This window comes from Canis lupus, chromosome 11 (assembly GCF_048164855.1).
Source record: "Canis lupus baileyi chromosome 11, mCanLup2.hap1, whole genome shotgun sequence".
NCBI classification, from domain to species: Eukaryota; Metazoa; Chordata; class Mammalia; order Carnivora; family Canidae; genus Canis; species Canis lupus.
Window position 1 is genome coordinate 39,982,072 of NC_132848.1, and position 23,224 is coordinate 40,005,295.

The 23,224-nt window shown below is 41.6% G+C and overlaps 1 non-coding gene across 1 annotated transcript; it reads right to left on the reverse strand.

The window, feature by feature from the left end:
• Window positions 1-21,976: 21,976 nt before the first annotated feature.
• Window positions 21,977-22,115, reverse strand: LOC140600559 (U4 spliceosomal RNA). The gene has a single exon (XR_012003759.1). It is a non-coding gene; the product is annotated as a U4 spliceosomal RNA (small nuclear RNA).
• Between the last annotated feature and the right edge of the window lie 1,109 nt (window positions 22,116-23,224).

Genomic DNA, 23,224 nt, shown 5'->3' on the forward strand with positions numbered 1-23,224 from the left:
GAGGCAAACTGCACAGTCTTTCTGTCCGTGTTAAAATCCTTGTCTTCGGTGGAAAATCCCTCCAGCACACTTGGTGCTTTCCAAACAAAGATATCACTTGCTATACAATTTTTCCATATGGCAAGTATTTCTCTATTTTATCTTATCTCCAATCTACATGTACTTTTCTTGTCTTTGTTAGGTTTAACGTGTGTTTTGCATCTTAGAGTCTATTCTGTTCTCTTCCACGGAACAGAGGGTGTTTAATAAATTCTTAACAGATATGCTAAGGGATGGCTAAAATGAGATGTTAAAGGAGATGTGGCAAATTCTATTATTCCAAATTCATATGTATCTTTGTGCTTCCAAACATTTTACAGTGGCATCTGTATTATGATATTCCCAATGAAATGAACCCTGAAAATTGAGTGAAGTATATATCAAATTGAAAATGTACTAGGCTTTTCTTGAGGGCTTGGGCTTTGCCTTTTTAAAATTTGTTTCCCTGTCTTTTCTGCTAGAGCTTGAAAAAGAGGGACTCAGACAAAACTGTGCGGCTGATAATATGAGCTATGTGACAAGCTGTCCACATAGAGCTCTATGAGCTACTAATAGCTATTAGCTCAGGAAAAGATGAAGTCATCACGGAGCACTCTGCTTAGCGGGCTCCTCTGTTTTAGGACTGCGCTGGGTCTAATGTGAATAATGATAAGGCTTCCACCTCTAGGACCTGTCCTCCCAGGACCCCAAAGTGCTCTGCAAATGTTTTCTTATCGATTTTCATAGCTCTGATGCGGTGTCCTGAAGGCACCAGAGGAAGCAGTGTAGACGAAGGGTTGCAAGTCAATGGAGAGACCCAGCTCAGCTCCACTGCCAGATTGGCTGTCCCCCAGGAGGGCTGGAGCCTGCCCTTCCCCACTTCCTCCTCCCAAACAAAAGAAGCCTTTGCAAATAAAAAAATGCAAGGTTTTTATATGCCTTCAACATACTCACTTCTCAAAAACATTTTTACATGGCTGTTATGCCTGTGGAGGGTTATATTAGGATGAGGATTTCCCTCTCTGGGAAAAAAAAAAATTCCCACCATTCAGTCTTTCTTTGTATCCATGGCACAATGGACAATGGCAGACACTGCCGTTCAATGAGCACTTTTGGGGGTTGGGTAGGGAAGGAAGAAAAGAAGGAAAGGAAAATTTTTAGAAACCCAATGGAAATATTTCCTTGACTCTCGTCAGCTTAAAATACATATATTTTGACCTTTTGGAACAAGTTAAAAGAATAAATATCTAAAGCATGCAGCCTCCTGACCTGTTAGACCATTGAGTTTTCCTGAACCAGGAATACAGATCAGTGAGGCCCTCCCAATGTGGCCTGCTTGAGCAGAGAAGCCAAGAGGCCAGTGACAGCTTTGCTCAGTGAGAGTCCAGCTCCTGACATTTCCTCCAGAGGCGGCCACAGCGTTGGTTGGAGACGCCCATTTGGTCCTCAGGGAAAGTAGAGCACCCTCGTGGTTCTTCAGAAAATTCCTTGTTGTGGGAGCCATCCGTGCTCTATAGAATATTTCGCTGCATCTCACACACGTCACTAACACCCTTCCTGAGTCGTGCTTGTCAAAAATGTCTCTAGACATTGTCAAATGTCCCCTGAGGGCGAAATCATCCCTGGTTGAGAAACACTGTCCTTTATCAACCACTCTGGAGGGTTTGAAAAACTAAACTTTCCCCAAGAGTTGGCAGTTGTCAACTGTTACCAAAAATGCTATTGTTCCATGGGGAATGAACCAGAATATAAAAAAGAAACTCAAGATGCCACCGTGTCCAAAGCACTCGTATGTCTCTTAGCAGAATGTGGCAGTCCCACTCAAAGAAGCAGATGCTTTGACCGACCTTTCCAAGAACTGAAAAAGGCCTTTCAAACGAAAGTGTTTGCTTTACTACCTAAGGCTTTAAAGATTAAGAATTTTTTCCTTTCTCTCTAATTACAAGTGTCATTAAGAATTGCCTGAAATATTGCCCTAGCAATCAATTTCAAGATGAAATGCTTTGCCCTTAAAAATTCATTGGGATGACAGGATGACTTACTGATTGACCAAGCAAATTGAAACACATTATAATCATGTTACCACTACTAATAATTACCTGTGAATGACTAAATTATAGATTTCTAGTAAAGGGTAAACTTAAGTTTCTTTGCATTTTAATATTTTTGGTTGTTGGCATTTGAAGAAAAAAAAGTAATCAATCATCAAAGGGCTTTTTTAAAGTGACTGGATTTATTTGGTTTACAAGCAGTGTGAGGATCACTAACCTGACTGTTACAGGTATTCATTAATTTACTTACCATTGCCTTTCCTTTGAAATGTTCATCTCTGGAAACAGTGCAGTTCCCATGAACTGAGTTACTACCTACAAATAGATCTATCCTTTACAGGAAAACAACAAAGGTGGTATTTTTTTTTTAAGAAGTTACCTGGCACAGGACATTGCTGGTACAAATATTTTGGTTCTGTTGGGGCCCCTGGGTGGCCAGTCAGTTTGGTGTCTGACTCTTGATTTTGGCTCAGGTCATGGTCTCAGGCCATGGGATCAGAGCATAGGGCTTGGAGCTCAGCGTGGAGTCTGTTTAGGATTCTTTGCCCTCCTTCCTCTCCCGCTGCCCCTCTGCCTGATTTTGCATGTGTGCACTCTCTCTTTCTCTCTCAAATAAATAAATAAATCTTTAAAAATATATATTTTGATGCTGCATTAGTAAGAGTATATACAGCAAGAAATAATGGGACTACAGGAAACATTTTTTAAACAGAATAAAACAAAAACTATAGGAAGCCAGAAGTTGAAGCCAAAGCCTTAAAAGCAAGCCCCAAGTAGATGAAATATCAGTTATATGCCATTACTGGAGACAAATTGGGAATTAAGTCCTTTATTTCTAATCACAGACCTTGCAATCTAGGTGTTATTCTAATTTTACTCGACCTAAAATGGTGTGACATGACAAAGACAGCCTGGGTCTGTAGTAAGTGAGGGTTTCCAACACCCTCTAGCTTTGTGACCTAGGGGAGGCCCCTGGCAGCTGCAGGTTTGCCCTGAAATCCCTGGCACCATCTCACAGATTGTATGAAATAGTCTGTGAAATGTGATTGCATAAAGAAATAGCAAAGCAGGGACACCTGGGTTGCTCAGTGGTTGATCATCTGCCTTTGGCTCAGGGCATGATCCCAGGGTCCTGGGATCAAGTCCCACACAGGGCTCCCCACAGGGAGCCTGCTTCTCCCTCTGCCTGTGTCTCTGCCAATCTCTGTGTGTCTCTCATGAATAACTAAATAAAATCTTAAAAAAAAAAAGGAGATAGCAAAGCAATTCCCGGCCAGGCAGTGTCCTCCCCATACCCCCCCGGCACCCCCCTACACACACACTGCCCCGCCACAGTATTTTGCAATTCTCATCCTATCAACCTTAGTAATTCCACTGGTCCAGGCCAGCGGGAAATGGTTAGGACATCCAAGGGAGTTAACTGAAGGGAGAGATTTGTAGAGGTGGGATCTGGGTGGTGGGAAATAGGAGGGGAGAGGGTGGAACCCCGCACCCCCACCCCGGTGTAGGAGGAGTAAGAAGCTGCCATCCCTCCTGAGCCTGAAAGTGACAATTTGAGCAACCGTATGCATGTGCACCTTACTGCAAGGTGGAGAGAGCTCCCTGCAGGAGGGCTCATGAGCTATCAAGAACAGCACCATGGTGAGGCCAGAGGGAGCAGGAGAAATAAACACCCTGTGATCCTGTGCACCCACCTGAAGTCAGGGAGGCCGGGGAGAGTAGCGTGCAGAAGCACCATCCCAGTGCACAGGCCGGGGCAGAGAATGCATGTGTGCAAAGGACAGAATGACTGGCGCGACCATCCTGTAGGTGGACAGAGGTTCTCAGACACCACCTCTGCTGCCACTGGGCCCCAGAAAAGGCGTTTTTCAAACTTTTCTCCTGCCTTCCCAAATTTGTTTGAAACTCATCCCCTTCACATGCCATTTATCAGCTGCAAGCACCCCCATGTCTCTGACCGTGTAATTCTACAGTGACGTGACCTGAACTTGACATCCAGGGCAAGGAGAACCTCCATTCACACCTCTGTCTCTGCCTGACCATTTCCCTGAATCAGGTTTGTAACTGGGATGATGACCGCTTAAAGAAACCCCTTTCTTTCTTTTTTTTTTTTTAAGATTTTATTTATTTATTCATGAGAGACACACATAAAGAAACAGAGACACAGACAGAGGGAGAAGCAGGCTCCATGCAGGGAGCCCGATGCGGGACTCGATCCAGGGACTCCAGGATCACGCCCTGGGCCAAAGGCAGGTGCCAAACCGCTGAGCCACCCAGGGATCCCCCAAGAAACCCTTTTCTGAAAATCTTTCCCATGTGCACCTTGGAAATCACCATCAAGCTCAGACCACTCTATTCCAAAATAGTTCCCATCTGTAACATCGCATTAGTTAGGATATTCTGAAAAGCAGGGATCAAGACAGGATTGAATGGGCAAGGATTTGGGAGGGAAGGTCCCTATGTGAAAAAGAAATAGGAAGGGGTAGGAAAGACTGAGAGAGCCATCAGACCACAACACAAATCTGCCCTCACCTCAAGGAGTGCGGGAGCAAAGATGGGGTGAAAGTGTCCTATACTACCAAGCAGGACATCTGCAGAAAACTGTTGGGGCGTCTGTGAGTCAACATCACCCGACAAAGGAGCCCCATGGCTCTCAGGACCAGATCTGCTTCAGCATCCTCAGGGCACTAGATCTGGTCTCTGAGTCACCAGAGGGAGGTGTGGCCTCAAAGGATACACTGGGGGACGTCAACCTGGCCCTTGGCCACTTGTGCTCTCTGTAGTCTGGTGTCCACAACAGATGTTCTCAGGGGTGCCATAATTGCACTTTCAAGTCTTCAATTTGGACAATCATAAATAAGTGCATTGGGAGATGGTGTATGTGGATTAATATTGTAATCGGGCATACACACTGCAAGGAGGGAGGCTCAGAATTCTAATCAAAGCTCTCCTCCTAAAAAGTACCACAAACCTTCAATTGTCTTCATCTTTAACTGGCAAGAGAAAGTTGCTGTGAATGTGCTAAATGGGCCGAAAGGATACACTTGAAGACCAGATTTTAGCGTACTTTTATGTCAACTCTACAATCACTATCCATGTTGCAGCACTGTTGGATTTATGGGCATTGTGGATTGTTCATATAATGTTTTCACCTTTTAATACCCAAAGAGATGTGCCCTATTTCATTGCCCACGTTGGGACTTTCTATTTTGTCTGCACTTCTGCATGGATTTTTTTAAAGATTTTATTTATTTATTCATCAGAGACACAGAGAGAGGCAGAGACACAGGCAGAGGGAGAAGCAGGCTCTTTCAGGGAACCCGATGCAGGACTTGATCCCAGGACCCAGGATCACTCTCTGAGCCGAAGGCAGACACTCAACCAACTGAGCCACCCAGGCGTCCCCTCTGCATAGATGTTATTCATCCTTCCCAAGCTTTCGGCCTCTGCTGTCCTCTCCGTTGTTTTTCTGCTTCAAATCTAATTTTTAGTCTCTATCTTTACCAGTTTCTTACTTCTGCTTGGTTTGGAGTTTAATGTGCTTTCCCTTTTCTGCTTTCTGTATGTGGAAACTTTGACATCAATTGGTGAGGCCTTTTTTCTTTCCAAATGTAAGCCTTTCCAGCTATAAATGTACCACTAGCACTGTGCTAGCTGCAACACGAAAATGATATATTGCTGTTCACTTCAAAACATTTAAAATTTCCTTTGAGACTTCTTCTTTGACTCTCAAATCATATATAAGTGTGTTATTTAATTTCTAAATTTTTAGTAATTTTCTTCTAAATATGTGAAGGTTTGTGTTAAGGCCCAGAATGTGGCCAATCTTGGTCAACATTCTGTGTACCTCAAAAAAGTATGTATTTTACTATTAGGTTCTATAAATAAGAGTGTTCCATAAGTGTCAACTAGATTGAGTTAATTTATAGTGTTTATGTCTTCTTTATTTCTACTGATTATTTTCCTACCAGTTCTCAGTCACCGAGAGAGGAGTGTTTTGATCCCCAACCACAACGGTGGATTTGCCTACTTTTCCTTTCTGTCCTATCAGTTTCTGCTCTGTGTATTTTGAAGCTCTCTTGTTCAGTGCCTACACCTGTAAGATTCCTATATATTTTTGGAGACTTGACCCCTTCATCAAGTCATGTCCCTCCTTATCCCTTTAACATGTCTTGTTTCAAAGTCTGCCGTGATATTATCATAACTGTTTCAGCTTTTTTAATGTTTGCACCACATATATTTTCAAACTTCTGCTTTCAACCTATCACACCTTTCTATTTCAAGGTGGGTCTCTTATAGGCAGCATAAACTTCAGTCTTGTTTTTTCATCAAATCTAATATTCACAGACTTGTCATTGATGTGGTTTGACCATTTACATTCAATATGATTACTGACAGGTTTGAATTAAAATCTATCATGTTTCTATTTGTTTGCTATTTGTCTCATTTGTTCTTTGTTTCTTTCTCCCTCCTTCTGGCTGTCTCTGAGGTTAATCAAACTTTTTAATTATTCATTTTATTTTCACTATTGAGTCATTATTTATAGTTGTTTTGGTTTTGTTTTTTTTTTAAAGCATCTGCTGGCTTTTAATGAACCTCTTCCCATGTGGTTTCAAGCCACCAGTATACAGCCCCCCAACACATACACCTCTCATGTTCTCTTCTGTTCTTTTGCTAGAGAATTTGGCCTTCACCGTGACAGGCTGCCTAGCGGAGCCTTCCCTTCCCCACGACTTTGTAGCAGACCCGGATGGACCACATCAATGACGGGAGCACTAGATTCTTGCTCTGGGCAGTGTTTACCCATGTCTGCTCACTGACCACCGTCGGCAGTTTATCAAGGTTGACAGTCGGGCAGAAGCTCGGGTTCCTCTTTAAGTGGTAACGCCTCACACCAGCCTTCCTTGGGTGATATTTGCCGAAATTGGTCCAGTGGTGTGGTTCTGCCTCTGGCATTCCCCAGCCTCCCACATCTGTGACTGTGGCTCCCACAGATCAGAAGCATCCGGGTCTTCCAAGTAGGTGGCCAAGATGAAAGAACATACCTGTTTTTTAAAAATGTTGTGGCTGCCCTGGTGTTTACAAGGTACATCTTTAATTAATCAGAGTCTACCTTCAAATAATATTATAACACTTCACACGTAACATAAAGACCTTACAACCATGTACTCCCAACCCCTCCCCTCCCATCCTCTGTGCTACTGTGGTCACCTGTTTTGTTTTTCTATATTCTGCAAACACATCATCTGTTGCTACTATTTTTTTCTCAACATTCCTCATTTTCTTTTAGAGCAATTAGAAAAAAGGAAAACATTATTTTTCCTTTATGTATTTCATTTCCCATGGTCTTTATTTCTTTGTGTAAATCCATGTTTTGATCTGATATCATATTTCTTCTTGCCTGAGAACTCTCCTGAGCATGTCTTGTAGTGTAGATGTACACTAGAGACATGTAGTGTGGACCACACATTCTCAGTTTTTGTTGGCCTGAAAAAATCTTTATTCTTCTTCATTTTTAAAACACATTTTCAGGGGGATCCCTGGGTGGCTCAGCGGTTTGGCACCTGCCTTTGGCCCAGGGCAAGATCCTGGAGTCCTGGGATCGAGTCCCACATTGGGCTCCCTGCATGGAGCCTGCTTCTCCCTCTGCCTGTGTCTCTGCCCCTCTCTCTCTCTATTATGAATAAATAAATAAAAATTAAAAAAACACATTTTCAATATATGTAAAATTGCAGGTCAATAGCTTTTTTTCTTTCATCTTGTTAAAGATGTCTCTGGCACACCTAATTTCTGACAAAGTGTCTACTGTAATTCTTACATTTGTTCCCTATATGTAATGTGGTCTTTTTTCTCTGCCTGCCTTCAGAGTCTTCCCTGCCTCTGTGTGTGTGTGTGTGTGTGTGTGTGAGAGAGAGAGAGAAATTTATTTTTTATTTTTATTTATTTATTTATTTATTTATTTATTTTTATTGGAGTTCAATTTGCCAACAGCATAACACCCAGTGCTCATCCAATCAAGTGTCCCCCTCAGTACCCGTCACCCAGTCACCCCCACCCCCCGCCCGCCTCCCTTTCTACCACCCCTTGTTCGTTTCCCAGAGTTAGGAGTCTCTCATGTTCTATCTCCCTCTCTGATATTTCCCACTCATTTTTGAGAGAGAGAAATTTAAATGATATGTTTAGGTGTATAGGTTTTTTCTTGATTTTGCAGCTGGTTGTTTTCTGTCTTGTTTTGTATTTATCTTGCTTGGCATTCTCAGAGCTCTTTGGTCATGTGGTTTGGTATCTGCCATTAACTTTGGAAAATTTGGCAACAGTTGCTACTTCAAATATTTCTTCTGCCCTTTCTCTCTGTAACCTCCGTTTGGGATCCAGTAACATATACATTAGACCTACTGAGGCCATCCCACAGTTCTTGGATTCTCCTTTTTTTTTTTTTCTTTTTGTGGTTCAGTTTACATCATTTCTATTCATCTGCCTTGGACTTATCTGATTTTTTCAGTGGCATTCAACTAAGTAGGTCAAGGTAACCCCAGTCTGACTCCTATGTAAGTGCTAGCTCCCTCAGAGAAGGGGGACTAGCTTGTTTGTTGCAGGCTTCATGCTACACCCCTGGCCCTGCCTGGCTCAGGCCCACTGCAGCCCACCTCGGTGCAGCAATCAGCATGGCCTCATCTCCCAGGATCTGGGGTAACAGGAACTACCGCAAGCATGTCTGCCCATGCTTCTGCCACTTGCTGTGCTATGGGTAATAAATTGCCTTGCTCTGATCCACATGTCTATTGTCCACTTTTGGCACTTACGGTGTAAATCACACTCATGATGAGGAGGGGCTCTTCCTGACAAGTATATGGTATCTTGTTTACTTCTGTATTGCTTGTCTCCTGTCAGAATAGAAGCCTAAAAGCCCTTTTTTTTTAACAGTTATTCATGTGACCTATCATGTACAAGGCATCCTACTAGATGGGATGAAAAAAATGACTGGTTGAATGTCTGCCTCAAAGTGTTGTGATTCTGGGAGGAAGAGGAACTCAGATCTCAAGCCACAAAGACCCAAGGAAGCATCCTTAATTCTCATTATTGTGAATTCCTTAGGCTTAATATTATCCTTACATTATCCCTGATATTATCTTTGAATCCTACATAGTGTCTTGTACATAATGCTTTATATGGAAACATACAGTAAGTCCATCAATAAATGGTAAACTGAGGTTGCAGTGTTTCCTGGGCTTTGGTCCTAGGATGAATCATACAAAAACGGTTGATACTGGACCATTATAATTCTCAAAAATAGTAGCTAGATGCAGTTCAGCTTAATGCTAAGCTTCTAATAATTATCTTTAAATCCCTTCTTGAAAGAATCCTAGGCTGAGAGCCAAAGTGCTGAATTTAAAAGATAGATTTCGTACTAAAGATTGAGAATTGAGAGATGTGGATTTCCATTCCAAATATATTCCTCTGAAACTTTTTTGTCACAACCTCTTTGGCACTTCGTTACCCACCTGCCCTGAAGGGTGAAGAGACAAAATGATACAAAATATGAATTTGAAAAGATTATAGGAGTCATGAGAAGCAATGCTGTATCCCGTTATCTTGGCTTTTTACACAGGAAATAAGGCATTAATAACCACAATACATTAATGGGATGAAAATTGCCACAGCTTTTGGAGGGTGTTTGGCAATATATATCAAATCAAATATCAAATGTGAATGTGTTCAGCAGCAGCCACATGCACCTCCAGAATCTATCCTATCAGAAATGTGTGCCCTGTGCACACAGAGATAACTTTACCAGGATGTTCACCGCAGTACTATTAATAGTGGCAATATCCTGGAAGCAACCTACATGCTCATCAGTATAGGAATGGTTATAAAACAAACTGCATTATAGCCATATAACAGAATACTATGGAACTCTTAAAAATAATGAAGGTAATGGCTATTTCGTAAAAGCATATCCAAGATCTAGGAAAGGAAAACAGACTATTGCTAAATATATAAATAGTATACTAAACACACCTCATTTGTATTAATGTTTTGAAATGCTATGTATGTGAGATATTCATGAAGCCAAACTAACAAAGTTGTTGAGAATGTGTGTTTATATGTGTATGTGTGTGTGTATGCATGTATGTGTGCTTACAAAGAGGAAGGCAAGAGGATCCGATTAGGGTTTGATGGGGAAAACAGTAGCCATTCTGAGCACAAAGCATCTAAGACAGAATCAGACTTCATGACTGCTACAAGAGCTGGAGGAGGAATGGAAGTCAGGAAAGCAGCCACCAAAGGTCAGAGAAGACCACAGTGGAGTCTCAGCCCAGGCACCTGGAGGTGAGGGTAGAGTGTTGGGGCCCACCGCACCTGCAAGGCAGGGGTCCCTGGAAAGGGCTGCAAAAGCTACTGTGTCCATGTAGGGGACTTTGTGGAAAGGTCTAAGAACCTGCCTCCTCTGCCCTAACAACTCACCAAGTGACGAGTGCGGCCCCTATTGCCTTCCATCTTCCAGATCTCATGAGTCTTTCTCTTGGGCCAATTCTAACCCAGAGCCAAACAGGGCAGGGAAATGCCCCTCAACCTCAGGAGGGATGGCAGTGCTAAGGCCGAGGTGAGGACAAGCCATCCAGGTGAGGACAAGCCATCCAGCTTGTCCTCACCTGTACTTTTTTACCAAACAGATTTTGATATGGTTAGAATCTGGGAAGAATGTACTAAATCATGTCATCACAAATAACTCCCAGAATTCATACAGTCCCCCACATTGAACAATCACTTGGGAGAAATTTTTTCTAATGCAATTACCAAAAATGTGACCAGAGTTCCTGTTAATTAATATCTCTTTATTTTCATTTGAACAGAAATAGATCCCAGCAAATTGATGGGCATCTATTCAAATGAAATCACTAAAAGCCTGCTGATAGCTGCATGCAGAGAATTGTGAATGCCTGTCATCGTTTCATATTTACGAGACATCAAAAAGCAGTGATTTCTCAAAGTGAGAAATCCACAAGGGGCTTACCCTCAGGACTGTTTACCGTATATGGAGTCTTGCAATATCTCTCTTCTGTCCAGTCTATGTTTCTTGACATCAAGGCAGACACGTTTATTACCTATGATGGCCACGTCCTTCCTCCACGTTGGCACAGCCCCAATTTAGCTCCAAGGCTCAGGTAAATCGTGACGGATCCCAGGCAAACCTGGTAATTCCATATCAGGAATTGGTTTAGCAGTGGCCCAATGAGCCCTGAAAGGAAGTCGGTTGGGGAGGCTTGTTGGAAAGGTTTTTCTCAATCATTCAAAGGGTCCCAAGGAAGACAGTTCCTCTCCTATCACCAGTCCTTATCATGTCTGGATGTGATGCCTGGGACAGCTGTGGTCACCTTGAAGTCATGCACATGGTCTTGGGACAAAGCCCCATTGGAGGGCAGTACAACAGAGAAGATGAAAGGAACTATCTGGTAAGATTCTAGAGTTACTGAGGTGCCATCCCCCTTTTTTGGATTTCCAGGGACTTTGCACATTCAATGTCTTTTGCTCTAAGCCAACTGACTTGAGATTAATTGCATGTCAAAACCATCTTAACAACTAATAATAACTGACATTATTAGATAATAATATCATAACAACTGCTTTTATTAGAAGTCCTTAATTATGACCATGGGTTGGCTTTGTAATAAAATTTAATGATGACGGCAGTGTTAGGTCATATTAAAAACTGGATTTCCCATTATGTCAGCCTCTTAGTTTCCATATTCTATTATTTGTTCCTTTATTAAATAATGTTACAGCTAATATTTTCATTCTGTCATGTTATGATTAGTTGCTAATTTTAATCCATTTTCAATGGATTTAAATGAAACCAGTAATAAAATCAGGTTCAACTCCAGGAGGAAACACTGGAGGAGCACCAAGGTGGTCTATAAGAAATTGAATATGTGCTGGTGCAAACATTTATGCTGTCTTAAGGTCACTAGGGTTTTACCAAAGCAAGCTGAAGAAAACCACTTCTCTTTGAATAGTTGAACATGTCTTACTGGTTTTTCACTGGTTTTATTAGTTGCTTTTGCTTTTATACTTCCTATGAATAGGCTGCCTCCGTAATAAATGAGAACTTTTATTTGGAAAAAAAAAGACTATTAAGGTAACATCTTTTGGGACATTTGTCTTCTTACCATTCTCAGAATACATTTCATAATGATTTGTGTATAGTATGTGCTTAATCAATGTGTGAATGAATGAATGAATGAAGCAAGGAACTAACTGATTTTGTAATAAGACACAAGGCTATTGTTTCTCTACCTCTGCTACCTGTCAGTTGAGTAAGAGTCCAATCCGGGCTTGTAACCTGGCCTTGCTACTTACCAACTATGAGTTTCAGGAACATCACTCAACATCTTTAAGAAACTTGAGTCTTTTTCATCTACATGATGAGGATGCTAGCAAATATTCTTGCAGAGGATTGTTGCGGTGATTAAACAAGTTAATGTCTGCTCTCTGCCCCTGAACACACACACAAACACACACACACAGTAGAAATCATAACAATATCATAATCTCAGGTCCAAGAAATCTTGTGTTTTGGGGCACCTGGGTGGCTCAGTTGGTTAAGCATCTGCCTTTGGGTCAGGTTGTGATCTTGGAGTCCTGGGAATAAGACCCAAGACGGGCTCTCTGCTCAGCAGAGAGTCTGCTTCTCCCTCTCCCACTGTGCTCTCTCTCACTCTCTTTCAAGTATCTTAAATCTTAAAAAAAAAAAAGTATCTTAAATCAGAAAGAAAGAAAGAAAGAAAGAAAGAAAGAAAGAAAGAAAGAAAGGAAAGAAAGAAAGAAAGAAAGAAAGAAAGAAAGAAAGAAAGAAAGAAAGAAGAAAGAAAGAAAAAGAAAGAAACCCTGTGTTCCAAAAAGCGGACATGCTCAGCCTTTTGGGGTTACTGTGTCTATCCCAGAAAGCAGAGCGAGAAGGAGTGGGTTCTCTGTAGACAGCAGCACTGTGCATCCAATCTCTCCTGGCTCATATTCCATCTTCTCTCCCAATCTGCCTCTGTGACTGACAAGAGAATCAGTCACTCCCTGCTAACAGGATAGAAGGACCAACATCAGTGGCCAAGCCAGGGCCACATTCCAGCCTGGGCTGCTACCACCTACAGCAGAAAGATGCGCACTTAGGTTATGTTAGCCCGGCCAACATTGCAGCATCTAGGCTAATGAGATACAGTAACCTGTAACCTGAGAATTCCCACATCAGCACTTGTCTGATGTAATATTGAAATCTTTCCACTCAAGATGCCAACTTGAATAATTTAAAGACTTTAGAGCCTGGTGAGTTAATAACCTGCAAATTATTAACATAATCAGTCAATTCTAGTTATCAAAGGGTCATCTATTTTCTGCTAATCTTTCTTCTATATGAAATTATAAAGCATGTGTTCCAGAGGACCCTACCCTAAAAATCTATAAATGAGACCCCCTGACTTGTGAGCTGAGTCCTCACAGTGCTCAAAGTGGGGTCCCTGGACGGAGAGCATTAGCATTACCCGGGAACCTGTCAGAAATGCAAATACTCATCCTCACCCAAGACCTACAGAATTAGAAATTGTGTGGAGACCCTTAACAAGCCTCCGGGGGATCCTGGTGCTCATTCAAGTTTAAGAACCTCTGTGAGAATGGATAGGAGGGAATTAGCAGGACAAGAAATAGCTCAAACAGATCCTGAAAAAATAAAATCATAATTATAACAACTTAAAACCAATTTATAAACACCCGAACTCTCACAAGGTAAAAGGAATAAAAAATACCCTTTCCTTCTGTACAAACTCCCCTAGGGACAAATATTTTAGGACTTAGTATTTAATGATGCCTAAAGCATTTAGGTTAATTTATAATAAGCTAACAGAGAGCACTGCTTATATTCCAGGCTCTACACTAAACCCTCTATTATCTCATTTAATCCTCACAATAAACTATGACACCGGTGCTATTATTCTCACCTCACAGGTGTATAATCTTAAAATTGGGGAGGGGTTGGGAGATGTGCCCAAGTAAATCTGCACACACTGCATACAGTCCTCTGTCATGTGCTATGTGGATCCAATTCTCCCAACCACAACACTCAACAGCCTCCCCAACTATTTGCAAAACACTGCACGGTGAGTGGAGGAGAGAAACAAGAAAGAAGTGCTGCCCTTCAAAAACAGAATGAACCATCCAGTGAGGAAGGAGATCAGAATGTGCAACTCTAATACCAGGCAGAAGGAAACAGACGCTCTAATAGTAGTGCAAGCAAGACCTTTAAATCCAACTGAGAATTTGGGGAGTATTTCGATCAGCAAAGAGAAGGGAAAGCCAAAGCCAGTCCACAAAGAGAAGAGAGGATGAGCAGAAGTGTGACATGACAACGGATGGCAGGCTCCAGGGAGGGCAGGGCATGCTTCCAGCACAGAGGGGGCAGAGAGCATGTGGAGTAGAAAATATGGTTGGAAAGAAGAAAAATTCCATCCTGGATGGCCTTGAATACCATGGTAAACAGCTTGGATTTCTATTAGTACGCCACTGTGAGTCATTTAAGAATTCTCGAGCATGGGTACATGATTTGCCCAGGAGACCTAGGAGAAGGAAACAAACAAAAAAAGAAAGAAAAAGAAAGAAAGAAAGAAAGAAAGAAAGAAAGAAAGAAAGAAAGAAAGAAAGAAAGAAAGAAAGAAAGAAAGAAAAGAGAAGAGAAAAGAAAAGAAAAAAGAAAGAAAGAAAAGAAAAGAAAAGAAAAGAAAAAAGAAAAGAAAAGATAGGAGAAAGAGGAAAAAATAATGCTTATGAAAACCTATACTTAAGGAATCAGCAGATCTCGGGGTTCTGGGATCGAGTCCCGCATCAGGCTCCCCGCTCCTCCCCCTGCCTGTGTCTGTGCCTCTCTCTGTGTCTCTCATGAATAAATAAATAAAATATTTTTTTAAAAAGGAGTCAGCAGGGAGAAGCCATTGAGATTAAAAAAAATAATTTGAGTAAAACGAAGACTTTAAACTGAGGGTAGCCCATATGAATGAATGACTTGAATGAATGAGAACAATGAGTAGACAGGGTCAAAGGTTACAGAAAGGCCAAGAGCATCAACACTAAAAGTAGATTTTTGCATCTGGAGGTGGGAGGCCCAGAGTGGGACTTGTGCCCCGCCCCACCACTCACTGGAACAGGCCTTGCATTGCAGTATTTTATAAGCACTAATTACTAGTGCTTATGAAATGCAGAAGTATGTTTTGAAAAACAAAATACATTCCTTTGACATTTCAAACTCAGGAAATAAATTTCTGGGAAAACATATTGTGACAATCTTTTTAGTCCTTTAGGGTATCTTCACAAAGAAAAAGGCATTTGTCTCATAAATTAATCTAATACTACTACTCCTAAATGTATTGCTCTTTCAGAAAAACTGGCTCAACTAGGGAATAGAGGACAGGTGTATCTGTCATAATAGGTTGCCTTGAGGCTTTTTTGTTTTAAAAAATAATAAAAATAAAAATAAATAAATAAATAAATAAAATAAAAATCACCCAAAATAGCTTAGGCAACGTTATGTAACATCTAGAAGAATACTATGTGCTAGAATTTTTTTTGAGGGGGGAGAGAAAATCTGAGTAGCCCAGCTTGAGTCAGGGGATCAGGAAGTAGGCCCAGAAAGAGCTGGTTCAAGTGGTAACTCTGCACACCTGCAAGTGGGAGGTGGGGCCCTTCTCAGGGTCCAGGCTAGGCCGATTCCCCGAAATCATCCACATTAAGTATGTTCCTGAAAAGCCATGTGACTACTCCAAATGCACAACAAATAACTAACATTTATGTAGCAATGCTGAAGTTAAAAAACAGTTTTCAGGGATGCCTGGGTGGCTCAGTGGTTGAGCATCTGCCTTTAGCTCAGGTCCTGGGGTCCTGGGATCGAGTCCCACATTGGGCTCCCCACAGGGAGCCTGCTTCTCCCTCTACCTGTGTCTCTGCCTCTCTCTGTGTCTCTCATAAATGAATAAATACAATCTTTAAAAAAAAAAAACAGTTTTCAAACTATTCCAGTCATGCCCACAACAACCCCCTTGAGGTAGGTGGTAGACCTAGTATATATCCAGCGTAGTAGCAATGAGAAACTGAAGGTCTCAGAGGATGGATGTGCGAATGACATACTGTGACACAAGTGATCCTCTTTATCAGTAGGAAGCATCAAAGGAGCAAGTACAGTATTCAGCACAAAGTGCTGATTGTTCGAGGCACATGTCAACATTATCGACTATCACCAGCCACACAAGAAAGATGGCAAAACCAGATCACAGATGATATAAACTAAGTGAGTCAAAAGAAGTGAGAGCTGCAGCACTCAGAGAAGGGAGAGGACTCGGGGCCAGGGCAGTGGACGAAGGCTGCCCCAAGGCGATCAGACTCCAGTGGCTCCTGAAGGACACATGAGACATAGATAAACCACAGACAGAAGAGCGTGTGGCATTAGGAAGCACATGGACACTGGATCAGAAGCAGAATTAACCTCAGGTGTCTACCTTGTATCCACATCCACACAGAGGACACAGAAGCTTCATGAATTGGGTCCTCCTTAGTGAGTGAGTTTTTCCATGCTAGCGAATTTTTCAGCCAACTGCAGCTTAAAATACAAAAAAAATTTTTTTTAATACCAAAGCATTTTTAATTGAAACCATTTTGGATGGCAATATGTCTCAAATGAGATGATCCCTATACAGCATTTAGCACAGACCCTGGCACATAGTGTTCCATAAATGTTCATTACTATTGGTGTTATTTATAAAATGTAAGTCCCTATGTTAGGAATCAGAGTAAATAGAGTATAATTTAAATTTTCTAGATGGCCAAAGATCATCATGAATGTTAATGATTTAACTGAGTTGTGAGTATGGGGATGTCTTTATTTTTAAGAATTTTTAAAAATCTATTTATTTGAAAAAAAAATCTATTTATTTGAGAGAGTGAGAGAGCACGAGCAGGGGGAAGGGCAAAGGGAGAGGGAGAATCAGGCTCCCACCCAGCAGGGAGCGGGACCTGGGGCTCAATCCTGGGACCCTGGGATCATGATGTGAGCCAAAGGCAGACGTTAATCAACTGGCTCCCCACACGCACCGTATGGAGATACCTTGAGAGTTACTGGGGACCACGGGGTTGTTTGTTCCTGCATAAGGCAGCCGCAGGCGACGAGGCATGGGTAATGCTGGATCTGGCAGTCAGCCTGGCTCTCCCTCCTTTACTGTCAGGCTGTCACTTCTCATGGTGTCACTGTGCCTGTCCCGGCCATTCCCATCTCTGTCTTTAATTTCGTATGATTAATTGTCTGTACGCGGAGACACTGAGTCCTTCCAATCTTAGAAGAATGTTCTGACATGGAGCAATGTGCTCAGTCTTTCTCAGTCTCTCTTTCCTGTTTGCCTGGATAATTTTGATGTTTTCAGCTCTAAAATCAATGAGTCTATTAAGTGTTTCATTCAAAGTGAGAAGTCAGAGGTCTCCCAACAGTCTTAGGGGCGGGGTTCCACTTTGTGTACTCCTGAGAGTGCTCTATGGACTGAACACTTGCCAACTTCCTCACAATCCAAAACTTTAAGTCTCCTTGGATTTCCAAAGCAAAGAGAAACAGCAGCAAAAAATAAAAATTGATTTGCCGTAGTGATAGCATTGCCTTCATGAGGATGGTTTGAAATCAAAGATGACTTAGGAAGGTTCTTCCTCTTCTGATGGGCCTGGGTCTTCCCCAGGAGAAGACAGAATGGCATAGCCCAGAGAAGCATGCACCTCCTGGAGGAGACAGATCTGATGCCAAAGGAAGAGCACTGGATTTGGAGCCAGAAAATGCAAGTTCTAGTCATCTGTGTGATCAGAAGTCACTCAGATAACCTCTCTATACCTTAATTTCCCTATTTGTAAATCTGGGATCATGTTGCCTGACTCACTAAAGTGTGGTAAGAATATCTGACTTAGTCTGCTAGGGCGGCCGTGACAAAGTGCCACAGGCTGGGAGATTTAAACAACAGAAATTAATTTTCTCTAGGTTCTAAATGCTAAAAGTTAGAGATCAGGGTGTTGGCAAGGTTGGTTTCTTCTGAAGCCTCTCTTGTGGGGTTGCGGGATGGCTGCCCTCTTGTTGTGGCCTCACATGGCCTTTCCTCTGTGCAGGCACATCCCTAGTCTCTGCATGTCCAAATTCCCTCTTCCTAGGGACACCTGGGTGGCTCAGTGGTTGAGTCGTGATCTTTGAGTCCTGGGATCAAGTACCACGTCGGGATCCCCGCAGGGAAGCCTGCCTCTCCCTCTGCCTGTGTCTCTGCCTTTCTCTGTGTGTCTCTCATGAATAAATAAATAAATAAATAAATAAATAAATAAATAAATAAATAATTAGAAAACAAAGTCCCTCTTACTATAAGGACATCAGTCAGGTTGGATTAGGACCCCACCTAAATGCTTTATTTTTGTTTTCAGTTTTATTGAGATCTAATTGACGCATCACATTGTGCAAAAATTTTTAAAGATTTTATTTATTTATTCATGAGACCACACACACACACAGAGAGAGGCACAGAGATACAGGCAGAGGGAGAAGTAGGCTCCATGCAGGGAGCCCAACGTGGGACTTGATTCCGGGTCTCCAGGATCACACCCTGGGCTGAAGGCGGCGCTAAACCACTGAGTCACCCAGGCTGCCCACATTATGCAAATTTAAAGTGGACAATGTGACGACTGGATAAACCTATGTATTGTGAAATTACCACAATAGGGTTAGCTAACACCCCCATCACCTCGCATAATTACCTTCTTGTGGTGTGTGGTGAGAACATTTAAGAAAATTTAATTTTCAAGTGTAACATATATAGTATCATTGACCAGAGTCATGAGCAGCCTCATTTCAACCAGTCGCCTCTTCATAGGCCCTCTCTCCAGACACAGCGACAATCTGATACACTAAGGTTTGGGGGGTTTAGACATATGAACCTGAGGGGGACATAATTCAATCCACAGCACTCTTCATGAACGTGTTTTGTGAACTCCTTATAGATGAAAAGGGTGAGATCTCCATCCCCAAGAGCAGGACGAGGTGCTGAGGAATGAGGCCTGCTGGATGTGCCATGGCAGATGTGGGATAACCAGAGAGGTCTGACCTCCACAACTGCCAACACTGCGAGGTGTCATTTGGCATCCACAGCTGGCCTTACAGCTGTGTCCCATCAGAACTTACTGCTTGGGTATCTTCCTTGTGAGCCAGCATTGTGCTGGGAAATCTGAAGGTTGGGGCTATGTCTGGTGTGTCTGCTCTTCCAGAACTAAGTGGGTCAAAACATGGGACAAAGAGGGGCACCTGGATGGTTCAGTCAGTTCAGCATCTGACCCTTGATTTCAGCTCAGGTCGCGATCTCAAGGTTGTGGGTTCCAGCCTTATGTCGGGCTCTGAGCTCAGTGTGGAGTCTGCTTCAGATTCCCTCTCTCTCTCTCTACTGCTCCCCACACTTGCACTCACTCATTCTTCCCTCTCTCTCAAATAAATAAATAAAATCTTGAAAAAGAATACATGGGACAAAGACCTCCTGCTGCTTTTCCCTATCTTGACAGCTGCTTGAATCCCATGACCTGGGGACTGGATGCTTCCAGTTATGTATGCCTCTTACTCTTCTCAATAACCCTTTGCAGAGCTGGATATTGAAGCTTGGAAACATGCAATAAATTGCCCAAGGCCAGACCACTCTAACCAGCAAGGCCAGGATTTGAATCCACTTCTGCTGTGTCAAAATCTAACACTTTTCTCTTAAGAGGCATGGTATTATCAGAGAGGGGGAGTCCCAGGGACAGAACCAAGTGGACCCATGCTTGGTTACTCCTGTGAGTTTGGAATTAGGCATTTGGCCAATCCTACTAAGAGTGAGGGGCCAAGAGGTTGAACCAGCCCACCAAGAGGCTCTGTTTGCTTCTTCCCTCCCTGGCCTCTGTCCTTTGCTGCCCTCCTTTTCCTTACTCAGTGGACCCTGATTCTCTGGGAACTTGTCCTGGCATGGGGGCAGAGAGGAGTGGCCTATCCACTGTTTTCTTGGCCCTTGGCAGCTTTGCCTAGGTGGGCAGACCATAGGAGGGACTGGTTAAAAGTCTGTACTGCTCTGACTTCTCTTCCCTTGGTTACTAACACAAGTACAATGTCAAATATGCCACAATAAAGCTGAGAACAAGAAAAGAATCAAGGGCCATGTTTTCTTTCAGAAACTGTTCATGGGTTAGTAGCAATTTAGGGTTTATATATATATATATATATATATATATATATATATATATAAATATATATAAATTATATAACATATATAAACATATAGACTTTCACAATTAATGCACTATAAGGCCAACATAAATCTGGGCAGTTCCAATAAATTGGGAAAATAAACAAAAACAAGCAAAAAAAATAGAAACTAAAAGGGAGCACAGAATTGCTAAATTTTGTCTTATTCTCCAAGGTCCAGGGGATTCAGAATAAGAGATTCATGAAAAATAATGTGCATCTCTCCCTAAGGAAGGCATGGTACCCGTCTTTCCTACAGTTAACTCCTTATCTCTGATTAAAATTGTCTTTTTTATTTTTCTATAGAAGAGAAAGGTCACACTCCAAATTTGGACCTGTAGGAATGCTGAAATCAATTTATTTTTTCATATTTAGCTATATTTGTATCCAAGAAATTTTCACAGAACTAGTTAAAATTGGAAATTTGCAGGAATACATCTAAGTGAATAGTTTATTTGATTTGTAATGTAGTCTTGTTCTGACAATGCACACATACCTTAGACACAACAGAGGACAAAGGAAGTCAGGATAGATGTTAATATTCTGTCTAGACATAATTTGATTGTGACTTCTGCAGGAACCAAGCTCAACACGGAGGAAATGGAAACTTATAAACAAGCTTTTAATATCCATTTCTGACTCACTGTCCAAACAAAGACAAGTCGCTACTTAAACCTCAGAAGACCTTAGTAAGTACTGAGTGGAATCCAAATCTATAGAAATTGTACCAAAATGTAACTATATTTTCTCCCAGGCTAACTCATCTTATGGGATAATTTAGGGGAAAATATTTCTTTAATTCAAAATCACATAAGTCAATACTCCCTTATAAACCATCTAATAGATTTCTTATATTTTGGACAATTCATCTGACAAAATTCCCAACACAAAATGTGTCAAGTTGAAACAGATGTTGCCTTACGGAATTGTTGTCTTTCATTCTATATTACAAGGAGGTAATTCTAAGCAAATGAAAGTCAATGAAAATCCTGTGAAGCATCATGCCTTCCCACAACAGACATTTAGTTACAATGATGAATATAATACAGTATCTTACTTTAAGTAGGTTTCAGTTAATTGTGTAAGTGAAGCAGAAAAATGTATGCACACAAGGATGAAGTGGTTGAGTACTCAGGGAGAGAGAGAGAGAGAGAAGTAATAACTGCTTGGATACAGGATGATAGCAAGAGATTAATGTTAATATTTTAGGCATAATGATAATAATGTAGTGATGTCTAAAGATCTTTAGCTTTTAAAGATATATTCTGAAGTGCTTATAAAGCAAAGAATACCATACCTGAAATTTGCTTTAAAGTATTTCAGGATGGAGAGAGTGGATGGGATAAAAGTGAAAAAAAGATCAGCCATTAGATGATAATTGCTGAAGGTGATGAGGAATCTTTTACATATGTTTGAAATTTTAACAATAAATAGCATTTTTTTAAGTAGGCTCCATGCCCAGCATGGATTCCAACTTGGGGCTTGAACTCACAACCCTGAGATCAAGACTTGAGCTGAGACCAAGGTTAAGCGCCTGCTTAACCAACCGAGCCACCCAGGCACCCCAATAATATGAAGTATTTTTTAATGTTAAGGAAAATTCAAAAATGAAATTAATAAAATAATTCCATTTGTAATAACATCAAAAAGAATAGCTCTTTATGGATAAATTTTTTAATTAGCAATAATTGCACCTGGGATAAATTTCATTGGCTATGATAGTGCCACTGCACAAAGCTACAAATAAATTTTTTAAAAGAAGTCCAGAACTTACACTACCCTGAAAAGTGTAAAACCAATTAAAGAAGATCTGAACAATTGGGAAAATAGTCCCTATTCATGAATCGAAAGACTTATTGTTAAGATGGAAATAGTCCCCAAACTGATATGCAGATTACATGTAATTCCAATAAGAATCCCAGCTGACTTCTTTGCTAAAACTGATAACTGGATTCTTAAATTCACATGGCATTGCAAGGGATGCAGAATAGTCAAAATAATCTTCAGAAAGAAGAATGAGGAAGAGGACGAACACTCCTCAATTTCAATACTTACTACAAAGCAACAGTAATTGAGATAGTATGGTTCTGGCACAAGAATAAACACACAGATTGATGGAATAGAATTGAGAGTCCAGGAATAAACCCATACATCTGTGGTCCATTCATTTTTGATGAAGTACTGAGACCATCATCCAATGTGGGAAAGAATAGTATTTCAACAGAGGTGCTGAGACAACTGGATAGCCATGTGCAAAAGAATGAAGTGGGATTCTTACCTCATACCATATGCCAACATTACCTCCAAATGGATCAAAGACCTAAATGTAAGAGCTAAAACTCTTTGAAGAAAATATGGGTGGAGTGCCTGGATGGCTCAGTTGGTTGGGCATGGTTGGGTATGTCTGCTTTCTGCTCAGGTCATGATTCTGGAGTCCCTGGATCAAGCCCAAATCAGGCTCCCTGCTCAGCGGGGAGTCTGATTCTCCCTCTGCCCCTCACCCTACTCTTGCTCTCTCTCTCTCTCAAGTAAATAAATAAAGTCTTAAAAAAGAAAAAAAGGGATCCCTGGGTGGCGCAGTAGTTTAGCGCCTGCCTTTGGCTCAGGGCGTGATCCTGGAGACCCTGGATCGAATCCCACATCGGGCTCCCGGTGCATGGAGCCTGCTTCTCCCTCTGCCTGTGTCTCTGCCTCTCTCTCTCTCTCTCTCTCTCTCTCTCTCTATGTGTGACTATCATAAATAAATAAAAAATTAAAAAAAAAAAGAAAAAGCATGGGCATAAACATTCATTTTTGTGGATTTAGCAAAAGATTCTTAGATATGACAGCAAGAACACAAGAACAAAAG